A 24,195-nucleotide genomic window follows, 5' to 3' on the forward strand; every position below is an offset into this window, starting at 1 on the left:
ACATAGCATAACAAACATGTTTCTTCTCTGCCCTATGATGCCGGGGCCTCAGCTACACACCTTACTGGCTAGACCAGAAATGTCTGAAAGCTCGCTTACCATGTGGCTGCCTGATGGGCCAGTTTGGGCTTCTTCACAGTTCAATGTCTAGTGTCCCTCCAGAGTACGTTTCCTAAAGGAGAAACCAGGTAGAATCATACTCCTATAGTCCCTGGGAGCACTGCTGCCGTATTCATTAGGTCTGAAGAGTCCCAAGTCCCCCATCCCCAGGTGCACAAAAGAGAAAGTGACCACACACCTCACATTCCTTCACGAAGGGATCTAGGGTCCCTGAGTAAACCGCATGGAGTGCATAGCTGACCTCTGGCTACATCAAGGAGAAGAATCCTACGTAGCTCCATCAATCAAGGCCGATTGCCACAAAATAGAGATCAGGCATGCCTCCACCCTCCATCATTCTTTACCCTTTTCTGATAGTAACTGTTTCTTCCACAGCATTCTACTTTTGTGCTGTGTTCTATAATCCATTGCACTGGTCGCACAGAGCTCACAGGCAATACTCACAATTAAGGGAGCTTTTTAGAGAACTTAATGGGTTACTACAAGCCAAGATCAGAAAACACTAAGGATACAGTCATTGGTCCACAGTATCATCTCGCCTCAATCAAGTCTTTCTCTAGTCCTTAGTCTCTGTGTTGCTCTTCAATTCTGTCTCGTGTCTCCTTGCCTCAGCCTCTGACTTTGCCTTGTTCTTTCAGTCTGTCCAGTAATTTCTGTTTCACAGCCTCTGGTTCCTCTTGTCTTTAGACAGAGATCTCATTTGTTCTCCACTGGTAGTTCTTTATCCCTTAAGTTCATGGGATTCCTCTCTGTTCCTGTTCTAAGATAACACATCCCTATGGCCAGGGAAGTGGCAACGAAAATGAACCAGTCCACTCTGTTTTGTGTTAGACATGCCCTATTTGCAAAGTCCCACCTAATCATCAATGGGAATCACAAAGACCTAGACAGAAGAGCCATGCCAAGAGACTTCACACCACGATAGTCCCACAGACAGGCGCTTCTTGCCTTCTTACCCTTAAATCTACAAGTGAGAGCTGTGTCTTGGGAGATTCGCCTCTAAACCCTGGCAACCAAGTGTGTTTTTACAGTGCATTTCCTCATCTCCTGTGCAGACAGACCACTGCAGCCAGGTGCAGATTCAGGGCAGCCTCCCAGCATTGCCTGTCTGTCCTGCAGCCCCCACTCTATGTGCCTCATTGGGCCTCAGCCATCCATGTGGCCTTTCTGCTCTGCTGGGTGGCATTTTGTTTTAAGATGATGGCAACGCCTTGACAGTCAAAGCTGCAGAACCCTCTGGAGAAAGGACACCAGTGAGTTGCTTTTCTTGCCCACACCCCATCACTGTGGTGGACTTGCACACATTCCTGTTGAGTCAGATGTTGGTGATCTGCATTTCTCCTCCACATTCACTTCACTTTAAAAAAAAATTTAGCCCCTGCTATGATTCTAGTGATAGAAGGCGATGTAGGATTTAAGAAAGCTGAATTATCCCTGTCATGTTTAACTCACTGCATAGTTGGAAACTTATAGTTTGAATGTTACATGTTTGCTGTCAGGAATTGAATTTCCTTTCCACTGGGCATCCTGCAGACCCTGCGGTGCTGCATTGCTCCTTGGGCCTTGCTGTGTAGCATGGGGATTGCAGGGCCATCTGTACTCTGCTTATGGGACCTGCAGGACCGCAATGATGAGTTGCAGGCTGCGCTGGAAGGCCTACAGACATGGATGCACAAGACACAGAGTAGCCCATCTAGTTTCCGGCCAGATGGATGCCTGCCCCCAGCAGATTGCTCCGAAGGTAGAGGATCTTCTTGGAGAAAGGGTGGAGTCCTTGTTCCAGCAAACTGGGCTATCTCTCAGACCTACCCGTAGTTTGTGTCATGGGCCACTTCCAAGCATCATAGGGTATATTGAGGCACAAACACCTGCCCCAGACACACTGGCACCACCCGGCTGAGTTCCTTGTAGCTGGGAATTTATGGAAGGGGATGGGGGCTTTATCAACTGTAATGAAATGGCAGCAGTTATGTGATCTCACAATGACCTCATGAGAGGCATGTCCATCACTCGTAGATGTTCCAAAGCCACCTCCAGAGTTGTGATTAAGATGAAGGGACTTGGTGGTGAGGTTTCAGCATAGGCTAGAGACAGAGAGAGTGAGGGTATGTGACAGTAAATAAAGGAGCTATATTTCCTTTGCCCAGGTCACAGACCAGTCTCTATACAGATTGTCCTCTGAGCTGTAAGCTGGTTGATGTGAAAACTCTTTTAATAAAAGAGATAAATTATATCTAAAACATATTAATGACTCCCTGATGTTCAGAGAGAGCTTGAGATTTGTCCCCTTGAGTGTCAGAATTCGTCAGAATAGACCTGTGCCAGCGGCGCCTGCGCAGGACACAGGTCAAGCACTGGAAGCAGTTGGGACCTGTGCGCATAGGCGTGCATATCTGCTTAAAAGTAGATATCTCTGGCTTCAGGATCCTCTTAGTGCTGAGGTTTATGACAAATTCCACCTACAGTGTAGACTGTGTTTGATTAATCTCAGCTCCTTCAAAAGACAAGAACAAGGAGGTAACACAGCTGCCCTAGAGTTTTGTCATAGTCCTGTATAGCCAGGGGTTGGTTCTTGGATCAGTGCCCCCAACTGTGCATCAGCAGACACCGTGGCAAGTCTCTCAGCCCTGCTGCCAAAGCTCTGATACACAGTGGTTTTGTGTGCTAAGTTTTGGCCACTCCCTCACCCCAGGGAGATCTGTGGACACTGACAGGCCACTCCCTCACCCCAGGGAGATCTGTGGACACTGACAGGCCACTCCCTCACCCCAGGGAGATCTGTGGACACTGACCTGTGGATCTTTGGCAGTCGAGCATTTTGCATCCTCCTCCCTCCCAGTTTTGTAGTGCTCTAAAGCTATTTGTTTAATAAAATGTAAATGAATTATAGCTAAAAGAGCCAACCTGGGAACCTTAAGTTTTCTCTGAATGTGGGTACAGCGTCTTTGGACCCCAACATAACCTGCTCACCTGCAAATGGCAGATTGGTGTCTTGAAATCCTGTGAGTCAACAGCCAAAGGCCATTAGACTCATTTGGGAAATGTGGGATGGAGCCTGACACAGCCAGCTGCACCACATCCAGAGATGCCAAGGGTGCTGTGACATCCATTTAAGGCATCCTACGTATTCTTCCACACAACAGACAGGTCAGCCATCCCCAGGGAAATGGACACTGTGTCCCCTCAACTACACAGAATTTATGGCCCTCAGCACGAACCACTGACCCAAAACCTGGGAGACAAGGCCCTGAAGTCTTGGGTCTGCTCGAGACTGGGGACTGCGGCACCAGATCACAGACCTAGGCTTCATGCCATCGCTAATGAAACCTAGCAGTTTCACAATGTGGCCTTTTTATGTACTGTCCTCCCATCCCTCTGATGGAAACCATTTTAGAAGCAGCACCAAGGCTCAGTTGACCCTTCCGATGTTTGTCTGCTGCTGAGAGAATAGTAAGAAGCTGGGTTGCAGTAAGCCTAGTGATGTGGACTGTCCAGCCTCACGGACCTCCTGTCAGCCCAGGTGACTGCGCAAGTTGACAGTTCTCAGTTTCCAAGGCAAAGTAATTCTTTCCAGAGGTTCTCATTCAGGTTTTTGTCTTGTCCCTTATGTCAAAGTTTGTCACCATTTTCAGGGTGACAATGAGAGTAGAGGATGACTTTGCCACGTCCCATCCTTGACACTGCAAAATGAAGACTGAGTCATGGCATAAATGCAATTCTGAGTCTCAGACCAGCTCTCTTCCAAGCCCTAGCAACACACGTAGTTCAAAGATGTGCCTTGTGTGCCTGGTGTGCGGAGTGGTGATTCAGGTCGGAAAGCGAGTCCTTGCAGTGCTCTCAAGCACCATTCCTCATTCCACACGTATGGAATGTGCCTGACTGCTTTATTTATTATTATTATTATTGTATTTTAAAATCATTTTGTTGAGAGATCTTACAAGTATAACATTCCATAGTTAAATCACATCAAACAGTGTTGTACAGTTGCTGCCACAATCCGTTTCAAAACATTTTCTTTTTCTTGAACTCCTTGATATCTGCTCCCCATTTATTCCCTCCTTTGCCTACCATACCCCGCCCCAGGAAACCTTACTTTATTTTTTTCCATATCTTGCACATCCAATATATCCATTCACATACAATTCTGTTGTTCGATCCCATTGAGTGGGGTTATTCAGTCATCAGTGCTCTCAGCTCCCTGTTATCTCCTCCCCCCTTCCCGTACCCTCAGGGAACCGTTACTCCATTTATTGTTTCTGAAGGGTTATCTATCTTAGCTTTCATTTATCAAATGATATTAAATATACGATGAACCTGCATCAAATCTGATATGATTAAAGAGGCAAAACAAATAAAAACCATAATCATAAGGGGAGGGAATATTAAGGAACTAGAGGATAATTATGTAGTTCATCAGTGCTATACCACACCCTGGATTTATCATCCCTTCCTGTGTCCCTTCTGAGCGTGACTGTCCAATTACCAGAGGGGCTGTGATTTCTGGGTCTCTACTACATCCATGCCCCTTCACATCAATTTGGTTGCTTATCTTTTGAACTTCTGATACCATTTCTCCTCAACACCTCATGATCACACAGGCTGGTGTGCTTCCTTGTGGGCTGTTTCTTACCTGCTAGTTGGGCACTTATTTAACTGCAAAGCATCTAAGACCCCATATGCTATTAATAACCAGGCACCATCAGCTTTTTTCAACCACATTTGCTTATGCACCCATTTTGGCTTCAGCAATCATCTGACCAGTTTATCGAGCAACACACAGACTTACTGCCATCAAGTTGATGCCAACTCATAATGACCCTATAGGACATGGGAGACCTGCCCCTGTGGGTTTCTGAGACTGTAACTCTTGATGGTGGTTTCAAACTGCTGACATTTCAGATCACAGTCCAATGCATAAACACCATGCCACCAGAGCTCCTACATATCCTGAAACCCAGCATTATTTGTGTGATATAATAATGTGGAGGAGGAGGAGGCCAATTTGAAGTCTTTAGCTAATAAACAGGCCATGAGGTGTGTCTGGCCACCTTCACACACAGTGAGGCTCATTCCCAGGCATCACACTGCCCAGAGGCATGTGTCACCAGGTCACCCCACTTCTTCCATCTCCCCACCTCCTCTATGATCCTGGCATCACCAGGGAATAAACTTGAAGTGAAGTACAAGGGGGCCTTACATTCATGGACAATTCCATTATCTTTTTCTTCCGTGTTCTGGAGGTTTTTTGAAGTCCCTTCACACGATATCACTGCCACTTTGTAGGAACTTGAAGGGTGTGATGGGCTGCAGGAGCCTCCTGAGCAATCTGTTCTGGTGAAAGTGTGAAATGGTTCTAAATGAGTGTTTCCTAACGTGGGCAATGCTGCCCCCTGGGGGGCACTGGAATAATCCGTGGGAGCTGCCAAAGCAAATAACCTACACCCTATCCTGGATTAGGGATGGGCTATTGTATAAACGTTAATTGCCAGAGGGTTGCTGGGTAACTATTTTTCTGAAAATTGGACAGCTGACCAAATAAGTTTGAGATCCTTTATTCTACATGGATACAACATAGCAGATCACCAGTGATGCGTGCTGTTGTACGCCAGTGCGGCAGGACTCCACCATCACTGCCTTTCCCTTGAAAAAGCACATGTAGAATCTGTGCTTTGTTGTCCCTTGGGAATAGGAAAGCTGTAAGAAACCTGTAATGTCCTCACTGAGCTAAGCTGAGATTTCCTCTTCTTCGCAGGCTTTTTCACATGCGTTACAGCTCCTACTCCAGTGAGCCTCGAAACGGAACTCATGATGGAGCAGGTGAAAGAACGTTACCAAGACGTCAAGAGCCAGCTGGAGACGAAGGTAGGTGTGAGGGATGCCCGAGGGGGAGCCTGGGGCTTCCTTTTGTGCACAGAGAGCCGTGCTTAGTGCTGACCCTTCTCCAGGCAGCTGCCTTGGATTTCTCTGGTTGGTGAGCGGGGGCACTAAGAAGACAGTTTGAGGGAAATACAAGCAGAAATGACTGTCAGTGCCTGGCCCAAAGTCGCTGGGGGCTGGCATGCTGAGTGTAGCCCTGCCAACTGCTGTGCGGGAATTCACACCACCTACCTCATTCTTAGCATAACTTATCCTTGGCTTTGCCTCTTGTGGGATGCTGCATAGTTTCTCAGCCAGGATTACCCTGGCTGACAAGGTCTTCTCAGATGAAGTTAGCTCCTGCCTCTCCTTAAATGGTGACTAAGAGAATGGCCGCACACAGTTGCCATGTGCCGCGTTCATTCTACTTTCAGGACTCAGAGAGCCAGCCACCCTGTTTCCACCGGGACCTCTGAGCTCCTGGGTGCAAGTTACTTACCTAAACGGAGCTTGCCAGCCAACGGCCAGACAATATCTTCTCCCACGGGAGGTTATCCAACTGGTCCAGACAAGGCTGTGCCTACATCTTGAGCACTGAATCTTGGGGATGTCACCGCTGCCTTTTCATTCCTGACTTCTGCAGGACTCAGCTCCTTGGCATGCCCGACAACCTTGCTGTTTCCATGTCATATTGTCAGGGGCTAATGTTTCTCTTTCCAGGTAAACTACAAGCAGGAAATTGAACTAATGAAGAAAAACTTTGAGAAGGAGAAAAGGGAAATGGAGCTTATGTTCAAAAGTGAAGTCAGCATGCTAGAGAGCCAGAGAGCAGACCTGGAGGCGCTCCATGCACAGTCTCAGGATGCCCTTTGCAGCCTGCAGGGGCAGCTGTGGGAGATAAGGAGTGGGGGCCCACATTGCCCCAAGGAGTTGGCCACCTTAGCTCAGTGGCCAGACGAGAAGCTACGCCTGAGACACCAGCACGGACTACCACAAATCAGGTCTGCTGCCCTGTTTTCTTCTGGGTCCTCCTTCAGTCTGAAGTTCTTCCCAAAAACCCACATTAGATATTTAATTCAGGAAATGACTCAACTGCAGTGCATGCTAAGTGGGTAGTTTTTCTCTGGCCACAGAGAGGAAGGTAGGAAAAAATAGGGCTTTGTATGAGTTGTTTTAACTTAAATTAGAAATATATATATTAAAACTTAAGTTATGAAGTAATTTAGTTTGTAGACTACTTTTAACACATGCATATTTATTTTCTGCCTCAGACTTCTCTGTAGCAAAGGAACAAAGTAGCAAAGCATCTTCCTTATTTAATGTCATGTTCTAATTTTCCAGTGCACGCGGTAGCATGTGGGCAAATGGAGAAAAAGGCTAAAAGCTCCTTTGCAATAGGGAGGCCAGTTATCTGCGAAGGTAGCTTTTCAAAGCTGTCCTAAGCGAAAGGAGCCCTGCTGGGGCTTTGGGTTAGCATCAGGCTGCTAACTACAAGATTGGTGATTCCAACCTCCCAACTGCTTTGTGAGAGAAAAACAGACTTGCTCCTCCAAGAAGAGGGACCATCTGAGAGCCTCGGCAGCAGTTTGCTCCATCCTGCAGAGCATAGGAGTTAGAATCGGTTTCATGGCAGTGAGTTGCTGTGTCATCACAAAGAAAAGCAATGAAAGATTTCTTTGGAAAACTGAGCGTATCAAGTAGGTTTCACTTAGTGGAATGATAACTGGTTGCTGCCAGCCCATGCCTATTTATCATGACCTCACTCTCCCACAGAGAATCTTGGCCCTCGCCAACTTGGACACCAAGCGGGCTAGAGCCCTGCTGACCAGACCTGCAAAGCCTCCTTGGGAAGCATTCTTAGCTGGGAACATGGCTCGGGTTAGAAGTGGCACTACGATGACCACAGTGGACCAAGCCATCTCCCGTGTCCTGTGACCTGGGGAGGTTGATGATCCCAGAGCCAGTCTGCCTTTCTGTCATGGTGCAAGGAAATTGAGGCAGCTTGAGTATGGGCGGTAAAGAAAATCCTGGACTACTGAATTGTACCCTCTTCTGTACCCTGCCTTTCTGTTCCCCAAAAGATGACCACACAGTGGCCTCAGACCTGGGCGTTGCAATAACACATACTGCCCGCTAGGATGATCCAGAGCTTCCTCCTGAGAATTTTGCTTCATATTATCTGAACCTGTGAACTGTCTGGTAAAGGGCGGGCTACTGTCCAGAACACCTTATAGACCATTGCCACTATTCCCAAGCCCTCTCAGGCTCTAAGAAGCAGCAAAGGGACATGTCTGGTCCCAGGAGTTTCCTTAACTGGCTGGAAGGCTGCTCCCACCCCCATTCCCACCCCATGTCATGATTGTGAGTCGAGCCATATTGCATGACTCTGATGAGCTGAGTTACTCTTGTTCTCCCAGGCTGACTGCTCTCAGCTGGGCCTCACTCCACCTCAGTGTTATTTTCCTGGGGCTTCTAAAGGCCTCTTTCCTAGATGTTTAAAATACTTTTTAGAGTAATTTCGACTAAAGGTACTTTTTTTTTTTTCACTAAACTTTAGGCCAGTACTGCCCAATACAGCTTTCTGTAGTGATAGACATATCTTGTGTTTGCCTGCCCATTACAGGAGCCACTGGCCACATGGGGTCACTGAAAGTGACTGATGTGACCAAGAATCTGAGCTTTGATTTTATTCCATTTTAATCCGTCTAAATGTAAATTTAGTCCCATTTGACAAGTCGTGTCTGCTGCATTATCAACTAGATCCTGTGCATGCACTCTCTGAGCGCAGCTGGCACGAGTAGCGAGGAGTTGTGCACTTAGAACGTGCGCTTGGGCAGGCCTTTCTAACCCTGTGATACATGTGACATTCGTGTTTCTGAGCCAGGTCCATGTGAAAGTTTCTGTAGAAAGGGGGCGAAGGCTGAACTGAGCCAGAAACTCCTGTGAATGGAAGCAGCGCACTTGTTACAGCAATGGGACTGTAAAAAAGAAAAAGATGCTTCAGAGGCAACTGCAGCTAGTGACAGACATGGGAGCCCAGCTGGACTTGGACAAGGGATAGAGAAGAGAGGCAGAAGGAGATGCTAGCCCAGTGCAAGAAGCAGCAATGCAAGTTGGGTGGGGGGTGGAGGGTGGAGGGTGGCAGGGAGGGCTGATGAGTAAAGAGCAAGCTAAAATTTGCAAAGTGTTTGCACTTGACAAGTTAGAAACCACATGTAGGAAGCAATTAAAAGGGCTTTCCCTGGAGGCAGAGGGGCTGAAAGCCTTCTTGAAGGAGGGAAAGGCAACTGCCTCCAGGCCTGCTGAGGTCCACAGAAGTCAGAAAGGAGACGGGACCAGCAGGGTCAGAACGTGGAGAGGCTGAGTTCCTGCGTATGCCAGGGAGGCATCTCACTGCAGATCCTGTCCAGAGCCCGGTCCCGAGAGCAGCCCCACAGCCCAGAGGACCCTCTGCATAGCTCACTATCAGGGCCATCCCATCTTGGTGAATGATATAGAGGTGGCTCCTGCTCCTTTAGAGACATGGGTGATGTATGCTATCCCCTAGAGGGGCAAGGCCCATGTTCCTGGAGAAACCCGTACCTTTGGCTAGCAGCCTTGCTGGTCAGAAGCAAAGATCATCTGAGCAGCAGGAGTCCAAAGCCACAGAGCAGCCCTTACTGGACATGGCTGGACACAAGCTGCCCCTCTAGGAGCCTCTGTGTCTTGGAAGGTGAGCATGGGGTAGGGACCACTAGGACAGGACAGCAGAAATTAGAAGATGCTGTACCGATAACAGAAGGTAGAAACTGTGCTGGAGAGAGAAAAGAATGACATGAAAACCAGGCTCCTACAGCTGGAAGATAAGCTTCTGGCTAGGGAGAAAGAAGCAGACTCGAGAGAGAATAACAGGTTTGCCCTCTATCCATTCTTAAACAAGTGGAACTGAGTCATCTCAGTCCCTGATGACTTGATTGCATAACCCCCTTTCCTCCTAGCAGGCTGGTAGACTCGGCACCAGGAGAATACCACGTAGCCCAGGTGTGCCCAAGCTTACAAGCCCAGTCTGGCCTGTACTCGGGCCGTGGTGTTGCTAGGTGCTGTGTGAATGCAAAAAGAGAAATTTTCCATACAGAAACCCCCAGAACTTCACCAAGAGGACTGCTGTGGCTTAGACTCAGGTTTTCACTATCTCTGTCGGCAGGAAATCTGTGCTTGTCTCACGGGGCCCACGAAAGACTGCCCTGAACCCCATTTCATTCCTTTGGGGTCTCTGAAGGTCTCTGCCTGCCAGCTCCAAGCACCTTCCTTTAGTCCCACTGTGTGTATTTATTGAAAGTGTCCTTGGCGCAGATCTACTGCTTCGTGAATTCTGTGAGAGCCCCAAGAACTGACTGGGACACTCGGATGTTGGCCGCAGAAGCCAATGCCTTCTAGAGAAAGCTGAGCTGAGAGGGAGTTCTTAAGTCCACCAGCTGGGCAGGCTGCTTGAAAGGCCACAGGTGGAACTGGCCTTCTCGCTTGAGGACTTTGGCTGGCAAATGCTCTATCTCAAAAGCCTGGGATATAGGAAGGCCTTTCCCAATATTTTCCATAGATGGACCCATGTCCCTGAGTGGCTTAAAACAACACAGATTTAATATCTTACAGTTCTAGACGCTACAGGTCAGAAATAGGTTAAAATTTAGCTAATTTCTTGACAGCTTAGTTGCATGTTAGCTAGAACTGAGAGCTAAATTGTACTCTAATCGAGGTGTCATCAGGGTTGTGCCCCTTCCAAGGGGTTCTAAGGAGAACCCATGTACTTACTTTTTCCACCTTCTAGTAGCCACTCACATTTCTTGACTCGTGGCCTCTTCCACTTTTCAAAGCGTGCAATGGCTGGCTGAATCTAAGGCTGTGCCTCTTCTGCCTCTTTCATTTAAAAGGACCCTAGTCTGTACAATAGGCCCACTAGAATAGTCCAGAATAATCTCATTATCTCACAGTCAGCTGATCAGCAGACTTAATTTCATCTTCAACTGTAATTCCCCTTAGCCATGTAACATAATATTCACAATCGGGAATTAGAACATGAATAATGTTTTACCAACTGCCATCGAGTTAATTCTGACTCATATCCACCCCAAAGGGCAGAGTAAAACTGATCCCTAGGGTTTGTGAGGCTATAAATCTTGATAGAAGCAGAAAGCCCCATCGTTCTCCTTTAGAGCAGTGAGTGGGTGGGTCTTTTAGCTGCTGGCTTTCCAGTTAGCAACCTAGAGTGAAATGCAGATGAATACAATACCAACTGCACCACCATGGCTTCCCAGAACAGTCTTTAGGAGGTCATTAATCTGCCAACCACAGCAGTGATCTGGATGTTTTTTATCTCTGATACATTCATGATCACATATCTTTGGTGTATTTAGGTGTGTATTTTTTAAAATATTCTAATGTTATATGCAATAAAAAAGTGTACTGCTATGATTTTATAAGAAATTGATCAGATCGTTTTACCAGCACCCAAAACAAGAAATAGAACCCTCCTGGATTCCCCACACATAGCCAGTATCCTGACTTCTAACTCCTTAATTTTGCCTGTTTTTGCACTTTATATAAAAGAAGCATACCATCCGTCCTTTCTTACCATATGTTGTTTGTGAGATTCTTCCATATTGTTGCTTAGATCTATAGTTATTTCATTTGCACTTTATTTTTCATTCTCTTGCCTGCATTTTTCTACTGCTATGAAAGTTCTTTTACATGTCTTCTGGGTCAATGCAATATGTTTGTATGGAATGGAATTTTTTAGATTTTAAGATATAATAATGTTTACCTTTTTATTGACATAAGAAACAATGTGTCTTGTGCAAAACTCAACTACAACTCTTTTTTTAATGAAGTTTTTATTGTGAATTAAGGTTTACAGAGCAGATCATACTTTAACACTCTGCAATTCATACATATTTTGATGCCATTCATTCATTCCAGTCCCCTTAATGTGCCCTCCCTTAGTCCACGACTTCCCTCTTTTCTATGTCCTTTTCTCCTCCTTTCCTAGCCTTCTGTCTTTGGGTGAATGCTCCTCATCTCATTTTAACGGTTGACTTTTCTAACACAGTAGTGAGTTGAAGTCCAGACCCAAGGGAGCACGGTCTTAGGGGCCCTACCAGACGCTGTCTGACCAGTAAGCCTGGTTTCTTTTAGCATTTTGATTGACAGGTTCTTCTTCTCTTTCCAGGACTCTCTAGTGTGATTTTATGCAGAGCTGGTGGTGGTGGCGCCAGGTATCACCCCGTTCTTCTGGGCCCAGGATTGTGGAGACCGGTGTTCTCACTGTCCCTTCGACTAAGTGTTTTCCCTGTGTCTGTTTAACTGCCACCCCGCTGCTCTGCTCTGGACAGGGAGAGATCAGTCCTTGCACCCTAGACGGCTGCTCAGAGACCTTTAAGACCGCTGCTACTTACCAGATTAGAATGTAGAGCACTGTCTTTGTGAACTATGATATGCTAATGGATCATTTTGTCCCCTGCAACTATTGTGATACCACTCCCCCAAAGCCCAGTACCTTATTCCTTCAGAGTATCTGCTTATATTTAAGAAGTTGTCATAATTTTGTCCTCTGTTCGCCCCACCACATTCATGGATATATTTGCAGTAAAAGTAAATATACAAATACTCTCTTTTAAACATATATATATATATATGTTTGTAAAAGTCTCCTATCTGTTCAGCCTGTGTGTATGTCCAAGTACTCACTTGTAGATTCCCCAATCCCCCACTATTGTAGGACTTTGAATCTAACAGTGTTTGCGTCTGTAGTTTCTCACTCTTGCAAACTACCGGTGTACTCGCCTGCCTGCCTCCATCGTTTCTCCTGTGTGTTGCATTCCCCTCCGCCCAGGCTATCACTTGCCTGTGTTCTAGCCGCACCTCCCCCCCCCTCCTTTCCATCCTCTGCAACCATCAAAGAATGTTTTTATTTCCATAAGAAAACTTACTGTTGATTTTTATAGTGGTGGTCTCATACGATATCTGTCCTTTTTGTTTTTGACTAATTCCACTCGGCGTACTGTCCTCCGTGTCCATCCCTCTGTGAGGGCTTTGCAGGTGCATCGTTATTCTTCGACGTTGCATAGCATTTCATTGTGTGTTTATTGCACCCAAGTTTGTTCATCCATTCTTCCACTGCAGGGCATTTAGATTGTTCCTGTTTTTTGCTATTGTGAATAATGCTATGATGAACATGGGTCTGTATCTATTTATTTGTGTCATAGTTTTTATTTCTCGAAGACACATACCAAGTAGAGGGATTGATGTGTCATGGTATTTCTCTTCCCAACTTTCTCAGGGTGCACCATACTGCCTGCCACAGTGGCTGCACCATTTCCCAGTTCCTCCGGCAGTGTATGAAAGTGCCAGTCTTTCCACACCCTCACCATCATTTGTTGTTATCTGTTGTTGTTTTTTTAACCTTCCAGTTAATTTGGGGGGTGAGGTCGTATCTCATTTTGATGTGTATTTCTCTAATGGCTAATGATTAAGAGCATTTCTTCATATATTTTTGCCCCCCTGAATGTCTTCTTTGGTGAAGGATCTGTTCACATCCTTTGACCATTTTTTAAATTAGATTGCCTATCTCTTTCTGTTGAGATACTCAATTTTCTGTAAATTTTAGAGATGAGTCTCTTGTCCAGGATGTCATTGTCCAATATGAAATTCCACAGCCTTTGGCTTCTCTTTTGACTCTTGGTGGAATCTCTTGACACACACAATTGTCTACGTTTTCGGAGCCCCTAGTCATCCATTGTCTTCTGCTCTGAGTGTGTTCTCCATTACTTCTGTGAGGGCAGTTACATACTTGGCTTCACATAGTCTCTTAATTGTTCAGCAGATAGGATGAGCAATCTTCAGTGTATCTGCGCTCCAAGCAGCCAAAAGTAGAATTCCACCTCCACCTAACACAGTGTACACACCTAGAATCAGTCTGTTTCCCATACTAGAGCCAGAGTGACCATTTCAAATTTCATGTCCCATTTATTTGACAGCCCTACTCTAAACCCTTTGCTGCCTTTAAAGTTCCCATGACTTCTTTTTCTCTATTTTTCTCTTAGTGCCCCATGAGATCAAATGAAGTCAGATGAGACATACTTGTGCTTGATACTAGAACATAATGCATAAGATAAGCATGGCAAGGTTATATAGTACCTTGATTACTTAGATAGGGAAAATTAGAATCTAACAAGATGCCAGACAAAGACGTAGTTGGGGGGATAAATATCGACATGTGTTCAGGACAGAAAGTATGGGTTCAAAGCCCATTAGGGATTTTTTTTGTTGGTAAAAATACTTGCCTGTCATAAATCACTTGTGTTGTCTTGGCAGAGATTCTTTAAGAATTGTTTGTCAGGAAATAATGTGGCCCAGGGTAGCCTTGGTCATGGAGTAGATAGTGACACCTGCCTTTCTCTGCTGAGGTATTCACTGTGCATCAGGCCGCTCCATAAATCAATATGTGTTTCTTCCTCAGTTTTTCCTTCCAGTGATGACCTTGGAGTATAGCAGGTGACAGTCTCACTAAAGAGGAAAATGTGCGCATATATTTTAAGCTCTGGTCATTCTTGTTTCTTAGATCCCTGCCGGGATTCACTAGCAGGGAATAGCTTTTGGAATGCCCCAAGGTCTCACATTCAGTATTACGCATTGATACCAACCATGGGCACATGGTTCCCAACTTACTTCTGATTGTCAATTGTGCTTGCAGAGCCGAGCTACAGAGGCTTTCTGAAGAAAACACATCGTTGACAAATGAATTGGGAAGGATTCAGCAAGAACTTAAAGTTGCAGAAAGAACAAATGATGTACAGAGGTAAAGGCTTGTCCAGGTTCAACTTAGGACCTTTGAGCTTGTGACCCAGTTTTCACATAGCAGAATGAGTGGTTTCCTCTCAGTAAAGTGAGTGTAGAAGTTACTGAGATAGAAAGTGGGGCGTATTCTCAAATCAACCTCACTTTCCAGAAAGCCAAGAGTGGATGAACCTAATTGGTCTCTGACCATGACATGACACATATGTAAAGGGCCCTGGCCTACCTCCACATGCAGGCAGCCCCTCTCATACCTGAATGCCTGGTCTCAGACGTAAAAGGTAGAACACGTATGTATGTGGCAGCATTGCCCACCCCACAGTGAGCAGCTGCTACACCCATCCTTCTTACCTCTGCCATCATGGCATACCACCTTATTCCCTGTATGAAAGTACTCCGCATCACACCTGATGGTGAGGACAGGTGGACATAGTTTAGTACAGTGAAATGATCCTAGGGCCTTCCTAGACAAATACAATATCTATGTTCATGACTCAGTAATAATTTCAGGTGGACTTTTCACCATGGTTTATATTTGTATGTAGATATCAGCATTAGGGGTAGGTCTGGGCCCTAGGACACAGAGGCAGGAACAAGGGACAGGGAGTGGAGTGCTAACACTGGTCAGTGAGTTTTCACTGCTGTAGCCATATCCAAGGGCAGTCTGCCTTTTGATTTTTCTTCCAAATAAGAAGTTCAAGATAAAGTCAACTCTGACCTGCTGCGAGCATGGAGCATAGTTGATGGAGTAGCCATGACGGTCAGAATATGGATGGCAGGGGAAGGGACCAGCGGGGATTTGCATCATTACAGTTCTGAAATCCAGGAGGTCTTCCCTTGAAACCATTTTCTCCTAAGTTTACTACCAGACTCCATTCCCAGCAGATCGCAGTGAGGGTAAGATGGTTTGTGTTTGTGTTGCTGGGTGGCTAGTTCCATACTTTGCTAAATCCGTAGTAATTTGCTTGACTAAGGATTGCCACGGAGAATGCTCCTTTTGTACAATCTGGCAAAATCTTGCAAGCGAAAACTAAACCCACTCTCATTGAGTCTGTAGAGGGTTTCTAAGACTGAATCGTTAAGGGGTGTGGGAGGCTATACCATTGACCTTGGCAGTTACCAGCACAAACCAAGGTGACACCTGGCTTTGGTTTCACCCTCCCTGCTGAAAATTTTCATTTCCGCCTCAAAAAGAGTCACCTGACGAATCCCATCTGACCCTAGACCAAGGATGGGACCAGCCTTGTTCTCATGTAAAATGCATTGGAAAGGGGATTATTGGAGATGCAGTTAAGTTTAAAATTTGGCACCTTGTCTTTTGATCTCTCTTAAGTTCCATTTTTAATTTGTTCCAGTTTTTAATACTTTCTGCTTTCTTTTCTAAAGGTTCTTGTCTGTTTTACTTTGTTATTGTTAGTTGTTTCTGTTGTTTTCAAAGTATGTTTTCCTATAGATGAAGTCCAGAATAGGTGCATCTATACAGACCCTAACTGGATTAATGGTTCTTTGGGAGTTTCACACAGTTGGTTAGAAGGAAATGGGAAGCTAATAACGACGAGTACAAGAATGAAGAAAATGTTCCAAAACTGATTGTGGTGATGATTATACAATCTTGATATGATTGAACTATTGAATTGTATATATGTGAATTATGTATCAATAGAACTTTTTTAAAAATTAAAGAATCGCCTGAGAACTTTGCTAAAATATTGATTGTGATTCAGTATATTTAGGTCAAAAATTCAAATTATCAACAGGGGTTGGAACTGGAATGAATCGGTTTGAAGTCCTAAGGGTAAACTTTCCTAAATTCTTCTGGCTTTAGGAGCTTGGGATCAAGATTGAACCATCACCACTATTATCAATCATAGCAGTAGCAGTAGTGTAGAGGGATCTGGGCCGTAGAATATGAGGGGAGGTAGGGGTGGGCCTTTTTGTCCAAGCCATGGTGGACTGTTACTAGAAGAAGAAAACTCATTAATTGGCAATGATATTGTTAATTTTGCTTTTTCAACAGGAAAGAAATTGATATTTTAAAGAAAGAGAAATATCAGGCCTGCCTTGAAATGGAAATGATCAACAGTCAGGTTTAGTATTACCACCTGATGTGAAGCTAATGAACTTTTCTTTCTCTCTTTCTTTCTTTCTTTAAAAACTATTTTCGAATATTATAGAGGACTTTGTTCCTCAACGATTTCAGAATGCAGTAACTACCTCCCTTGTCAAAAATCAGAAAGTTCGTGTGGATACATTACTGCCGTCAGGGACACCCCATTTTGGTGCTGCCAGCCATCCTGATAATTCTTAGAATCACATGTGGCATTTATATCATGTCTTCTGGTCTCTTTCTCTCGGTCTATTCTTTATTTTGGAGACCATGGCACTTTTGAATATTACATGCAATTGTTTTGTTCCGTGTCTTGAAGTTTGGGTTTGTCTAGTCATTGATAATAATTAGATTGAGATGAGGCTTCTTTGGCAGAAGTACAAGAGTAAGAGTTGTGCAGTCATCAGCACCATCAATGTCAGAACTCTTCCTTCTTCCACTCATTGTTAGCTTCCCACTTCCCGCATCCTCCCTGCCATGCCCCTAGCCAACTATCACTCCAGTTACTGTCTCTAGAGATTTACATAGCCTGGATTTCATACACAGAAAATCACACAAAGCACAAACAATGACAAAGCAAAACAGAGAAAAACCTCAGCCAAAAGAAAATATAAAATGTTAGAAACTGCCACCAGTTAGAACCTCCTTGCGAATTCAGCCAGTCTCAGCCAGAATCTTAACAGTGAGACACACTTTCACATAAACTAACAAGTACTAGCAGACCCCTTAAAATCCCCTTTTTTAATTTATCAGAAAACCACTATAACCAGAACACCACTTATGATTATTTCTGTCACCTAAATCCTACTCATGTATTCCTATCTCCTATTCCTTCTACCCAGTCAGCTCTATCATTTCTTCCTCATCTCAACAGAATACAATTTCCAGCCCCTATCTGAACTTTCTCCACTAACCCAAAGAGCAAGTCCTGTCCCTCCCTCCTCCACCTACTCACACACAATCCAGAACCTTACATACCATCTACAGTTGGATCACTATGCCATGCAAACAACAGTCAGCAGTAGTAATCACAAAAAGTCAAGATAAACAAAAGTCAACAACTGAAGATTACGCAACTTCATTGGAATACACAGAAAGTGAAGACCTTAAATTACCAGAAAGAGAATACAGGTGAATGATGTTTGTGACCATACAAGAGATTTGGGGATCAATTCTGAAAAAAGGAAGAAAGTGTGATACTAAAAACCTCACACCCCAAAGAAACCGAGAAACAAAACAATGAGATAACAGAATTAAAAAACATTGTATGAGAACTGAGCAATACCGGTGTTCATCGCAGCACAGTTTACAATTGCAAGGAGTTGGAAACAACCCAAATTTCCATCAACAGATGAATGGATTAAAAACCTATGGTACAGATGTGCTTTACATAATTGATGTATGTATGGATTGTGCTAAGAGTTGTATGAGCCTCTAATAAAATGATTTAAATAAAAACTATGGTACATACGTACACTGGAGTACTATACATCACTAAAAAGCAGTGATGAATGCATGAAGCACCTTGCCACATGGGAAAAACTGGAGAAAATAATGCTAAACAAAGTAAGCCAAGCACAAAACACAAATACAACATGAGTCCGCTGAGGTAAACTTAAAAAAAATGCAAAAGAGACATAAGGAAAAAGCTACTGTATACAAACATTCCTGGGGTGAGGTCCAGGTAGTATGGCAGGGGCCAGACCAAATCCAGGGATACATATGGTAGACAATTAAAAAGGTTGGGGGGGGGGAAGAAAATGAAATAAATGGGTAGCTGGGGAACAGGGAACTAACCCATCCAAGGGGAGGGTCTTGTTCATATCGTCGCCGGGAAAGAAGGACCAGACTTCTACCCCATGCTCCAAGATGTGAATGCAACATACTGGCATGAAGCAAGGAACCAGTAGAGAGGTCTGAGGGGTTGGCCCCAATCCCAACTACATGGACAGCAGCCCTTGCCCCCAGAAGAAAGTACTTCAGAGGATAGCATTGAAGCTACAGCTCCGAGAGAGGGACATGTCTGATCAGAGCAAATCGAAGCAAATGAAGGGGGAGGAAGAGAGACTGGAGCACATCCTGGCCCACCAAGCCTTAAGGACAATATCCCCACTAAGAACAGCCAATGCACAGAGAGGACCATATGGCTGGTCCCACTATGAGACAGGACATCCCCCACTGACCCATAGCCCTATAGGGGACAACACTGGAGACACAGTGTGGGAATTAGACCGATCTGACCCCACCACACTGAGGCAAAACATGAAGGGCATGCAACAGAACAGCAAGGGGAGCAGAGCAAGGAAGTCCCGAGGCATTATCAAAAATAGACTTTGGGTTCAGAGCATGGCACCCCATCAGGCTCAATCAGCAAACACTCGCAAATGTCAACAAACAGACCTTGAACTATTGACAGGCTTTTCTTTTTTGTGTCATTTGTTTTTTGGTGGTGTTGTTTTGTTTTCTTTTGTTGCTTTGTTTTGTTCTGTCTTGTTTTTGTGTATATTATTATCTCTGCAGGTCTATCTAGATAAAATAGGTGGGATAAACAATCTGGAGGAGAAAACAATGGGACTGACAGTTCCGGGGGGACATGAGAGAGGGGAAGGTTGGGGAAAAGAAGTGGTTAACAAACCAAGGGACAAGAGAACAACAAGTGATCCAAAATCAGTGGTGAGGAGCGTGTAAGAGGCCTGGTAGGGCTTGATCATGTGTAATGTAACCGAGAGGAATTACTGAAACCCTAATGAAGGCTGAACATGAACAAGAGCAAAGTAAAAGGAAATAGAGGAAAGAACTGCAAGGCACATAGCATTTATAGAGCTCTAAATATAGGCATGTACATATGTAAATATATTTATATATGATGATGGAGAAATAGAACTATGCATATATTTATAGGTTTAGTATTAAAGTAGCAGATGGACATTTGGCCCCTACTCAAGTACTCTCTCAATGTAAGAACACTTGTTCTATTAAACTGGCATTCCATGATGCTCACCTTCCAGACACAATCACTGAAGGCAAATGTGGTGAAGAAAGTCAATGGTGTCGGCTATCAAAAGATATAGCATCTAGAGTCTTAAAGGTTTGAAGGTAAACAAGTGGCCTTCTAGGCCAACCAAAGCCCACATGGAAGAAGCACACCAGCCTGTGTGATCATGAAGTGTCAAAGGGATCAGCTATCAGGCATCAAAGAACAAAAAATAATATCATTGTGAATGAGGGGAGTGCAGATTGGGGACCCAAAGCCCATCTGTAGGCAACTGGACACCCCCTTACAGAAGGGCCACGGGGAGGAGATGGGCCAGTCAGGGTGCAGTGTAGCAATGATGAACATACAACTTTCCTCTATTTCTTAAATGTTTCCTCCCCACCACTATCATGATCCCAATTCTATCTTACAAATCTGGCTAGACCAGAGGATGTATACTGGTACAGATAGGAACTGAAAACACAGGGAATCCAGGATAGATGAACCCTTCAGGACCAGTGGTGGGAGTGGCAATACTGGGAGGGTGGAGGGAAGGTGGGGGTAGAAAGAGAGAACCAATTACAATGAGCTACATATAACCCCCTCCCTGGGGGATGTACAACTGAAAAGTGGGTGAAGAGAGACGTTGAACAGTGTAAGACATGACTAATAATAATTTATAAATTATTAAGTGTTCATGAGAAAGGGGGGCAGGGAGGGAGGGTAAAAAATGAGCTCATACCAAGGACCCAAGTAGAAAGCAATGTTTTGAGAATGATGAGGGCAACAAATGTACAAATGTGCTGACACAATGGATGTATGAATGGATTGTGATAAAAGTAGTATGAGCCCCCAATAAAATAATTACCCCCAAAAAAGAACTGAAAAATAGAATGGAAGAAAATGAAAATTGAATCTATGAACTTGAAGACAACCATGCAGACTTCAGCAAATGAGAGAAACAAATAAAAAAGTAAAATAATCTGAAGTAAACCTGAGGATGATGTGAGAAACCATGAGCAGAAGTAATGAATGTCTTGTTTGGAATACTGGAACGGGAAGAAACAAACAAATCTACATATAAATTAGTAAGAGAATTTGTGGAGGAAATTTTCCCCAGTACTATAAAGGAGGAGATAATATCCATTCAGGAGACAGAGAGAACTCCAAGGAGGTTAGACCCGGGGGGTGGGGGTAGGGGACATGTATAGGAGGGCATCAGGACATATGATAGTCAAAATATTCAACTTCAAGGAAAAGGAGAGAATCTTGAGAGCAGCTAGAGAGGGAAAAAGTCACCTTCAGAGGTAATCAGATTGGAATAAGCTCAGAGCTCTCAGCAGAAAATATGCAGGAAATAAGAAAATGGAGCAACATAGATCAAACTTTCAAAGTAAAAACCTGCCAACCAAAATCCTGTATCCAGCAAAGCGATATATCACATATAAAGAAGAAATAAAGGTATTCCCAAACAAGGAAATAGTTAGAGAATTCATAAAAACAAAACCAGCATTGCCGAAAACACTAACCATATCTCTATGGTCAGAAAATCAACAGCACAAAAACATTATGAGATCGCCACAGTCCGTGCTACTATCCAGAAGTCAACACACTAAAACAACACCCAAAACAGTAGATCTAGACGGGAAACAAGGACATGAATAGATTCCTCCCTCCCAAACACAGATAATACAATATGATAGTAACTCACCTGCATTTGGAATTAATACCAATGAAAATCAATGGGCTAAATACCCCAGTCAAAAGACAGAGTAGCAGACTGGATTAGGAAACAAGATCCATCAATCTGCTGCCTTCAAGAAACACACCTCAAACTCACAGACAAAAACAGACTGAGAGTCAAAAGATGGAGAAAAATTTACTAAACCAATGACAATGAAAGGAAGACCTCACACAAATAGAAAACTACAAGCCAATATCTCTCATGAACATAGATTCTCAACAAAATCCTGGCCAGTAGAATTCAACAACATATCAAAATAATAATAATACTTCATGCCCAAATGGGATTCATACCACCATATAAACAAAATATAGAAGAACCAGATGATCATATTGATGGATGTAGAAAAAGCATTTGACAATATCCAACACCCATTCCTAATAAAAACAATAATTAAATATAAGGAAATTCTTCAATATACTAAAGTCCATTTCTTAATATCCAACAGCCAGTATCATACTGGATGGAGAAAAGCTGAAATCATTGCAATTGAAAATGGGAACCAGACAAAGATGCCCATTATCCCCACTTTTATTCAGCATTGTGCTAGATCCTAGCCAGAATCAAAAGGCAACAAGAGATTAAGGGAGTGCAATTGGGCAAAGAGAAATTAAGCTCTAGTTATTTGCAGATGGTATGATTTTATAGAGAGAGAAAAACCCAAGGTCTCCACAAAACCCTGTTGGAAATAATTGGAGCTTGTTTCAAATAAGCACCCATCTAAGTGAGATGTCAGTAAACTCACCTGGAAGAAGCACACGATCATCGATGATCCAAGGATTATCAATTATATAAACCAGATCTGAAGAAGGGAGTGCTGTCAGAGCTGAAATTTGTGACATTCTGGTGTTCACAAAGCTATGGCTGACAGTGGGAGCCCAAAATACATGTTCAGGTTCTCCACAGGGAATAAGCCTCCAGTGGCGCCCCTCTGACTATCACTGAGAGATAGGAATAACCTGGTTATCAGGCAGCTGGTATTGGAAAGACGATTATAGTAAATTAAAATGATAAATAGGGCTTGAATGGTTAAAATCTTGTTATTTGAGCTCCCTTTAGATACACTTTGACTTTTATCTAGTTTTTAATATTTTCTGGGTTTTGCTGTTGTTTTCTAGATTAGGTCTTATCTCTGCTTTATTTTGTTATTTTGGTACCTTTCTTGATTCTCTGTTATGTATCTTTCTGTGTTTGGGGGTTTATCAAACCCAGATTGGGTGAATCTGTAGAGGTAATAACTGGAGTAAGAGTTCTTGGGGTGTATTGATGGGGAGGAAAGAGGTAATGGGGAGCTGACATCACGTAGTATGAAAAGGAAGAAATTGATTATATGCAGTAATTGCACAACGCTGCTTGATCTGATAGAGCTATTGGTATGATGTCTGGATTATGCCCTAATAAAATGATCTGGGAAAAACATAAATTTAAAAAAATCAATTTTCATTTACATCAGGGCTATCACATTTTTAACAAAACTCAAGTGAATATTCCCAAATTAATTAAGTTTTCCCACAAGTTTACAGGAATGCTGCTGCTCCACATAACACAATACTTTTTAGCGTTTTAATGAAGGTCGGGAAGACCTCAAAGATGAATTCAAGGCAAGTCACCTCAGAAGGCTTTGGAGACTCTCTTTCTGGGTTTCAAAGGAATCCTCTTTATATTTTCTCAAGGATGATCACAGAGACTTCTCAGGAAGACATCTGAAGAGAATGGAAAGCTGCGCTGGGGAGGAGGAAGAAGGACAGGAAAATGTACCACGGCGTGTGTTCTGTTACGGCGCCATACCTGCTCCTCCTGGAGGGTAGCAAGGACTGTCTGACGAGCTCCTCATTGGGAACGACCCATCCACCTGACGCAGCCTTATCTGCCTTCCACACTGCTCTGTGTTCCCAAGCTCAGAGGACATTTAAAACGAACATGATTTGCATCCCTTGAACATGACAAAACTCCCATTTGACATGACATAAATTGAAGAGTGAGAATTCTTTGGGAAATGAATAGAAAGATGAAAACACTTCAGAAGCATATAGGCATAGATAAAGATATGACATGAAACAGTAGCTTCATATTTTGATAGTTTTGTTTAATTAAGGTTTCTTTTTTTAATCCTTTTATTGGGGGCTCATACAACTTATCACATTCCATACATACATTCATTGTGTCAAGCACATTCATACATATGTTTCCATAATCATTTTTAACAAGTTTCTATTATACAATGCTTTTATACTTACCCTTGTGTGTGCGTATTAAACCTACAAGATAAAAATGATATGATTCTGCTCATTGCTGAACCATAGGTATTCACACCAACGTGGGAATACCTTGGAACTGTGGTTGATCTCTCCCCTGAAAACTAATTGTTGTGAGAAAAAAAGAAAGGCAATCCAACAAAAATGTAATTTGATTCTTTTAAATTGTAATTTATTGAAAGATGCTCCTGACCAGTGGTTGACAGTAACTGAAATCTCTATGGTGAAAAACTGAGAAATTTTCTAGCAACTGTTGGAACACACGGCCATTTGTGTATACACCAAGAGGACATCTGTCAGACACTCTAATTTC

Source organism: Tenrec ecaudatus, chromosome 18 (assembly GCF_050624435.1).
Source record: "Tenrec ecaudatus isolate mTenEca1 chromosome 18, mTenEca1.hap1, whole genome shotgun sequence".
NCBI lineage: Eukaryota > Metazoa > Chordata > Mammalia > Afrosoricida > Tenrecidae > Tenrec > Tenrec ecaudatus.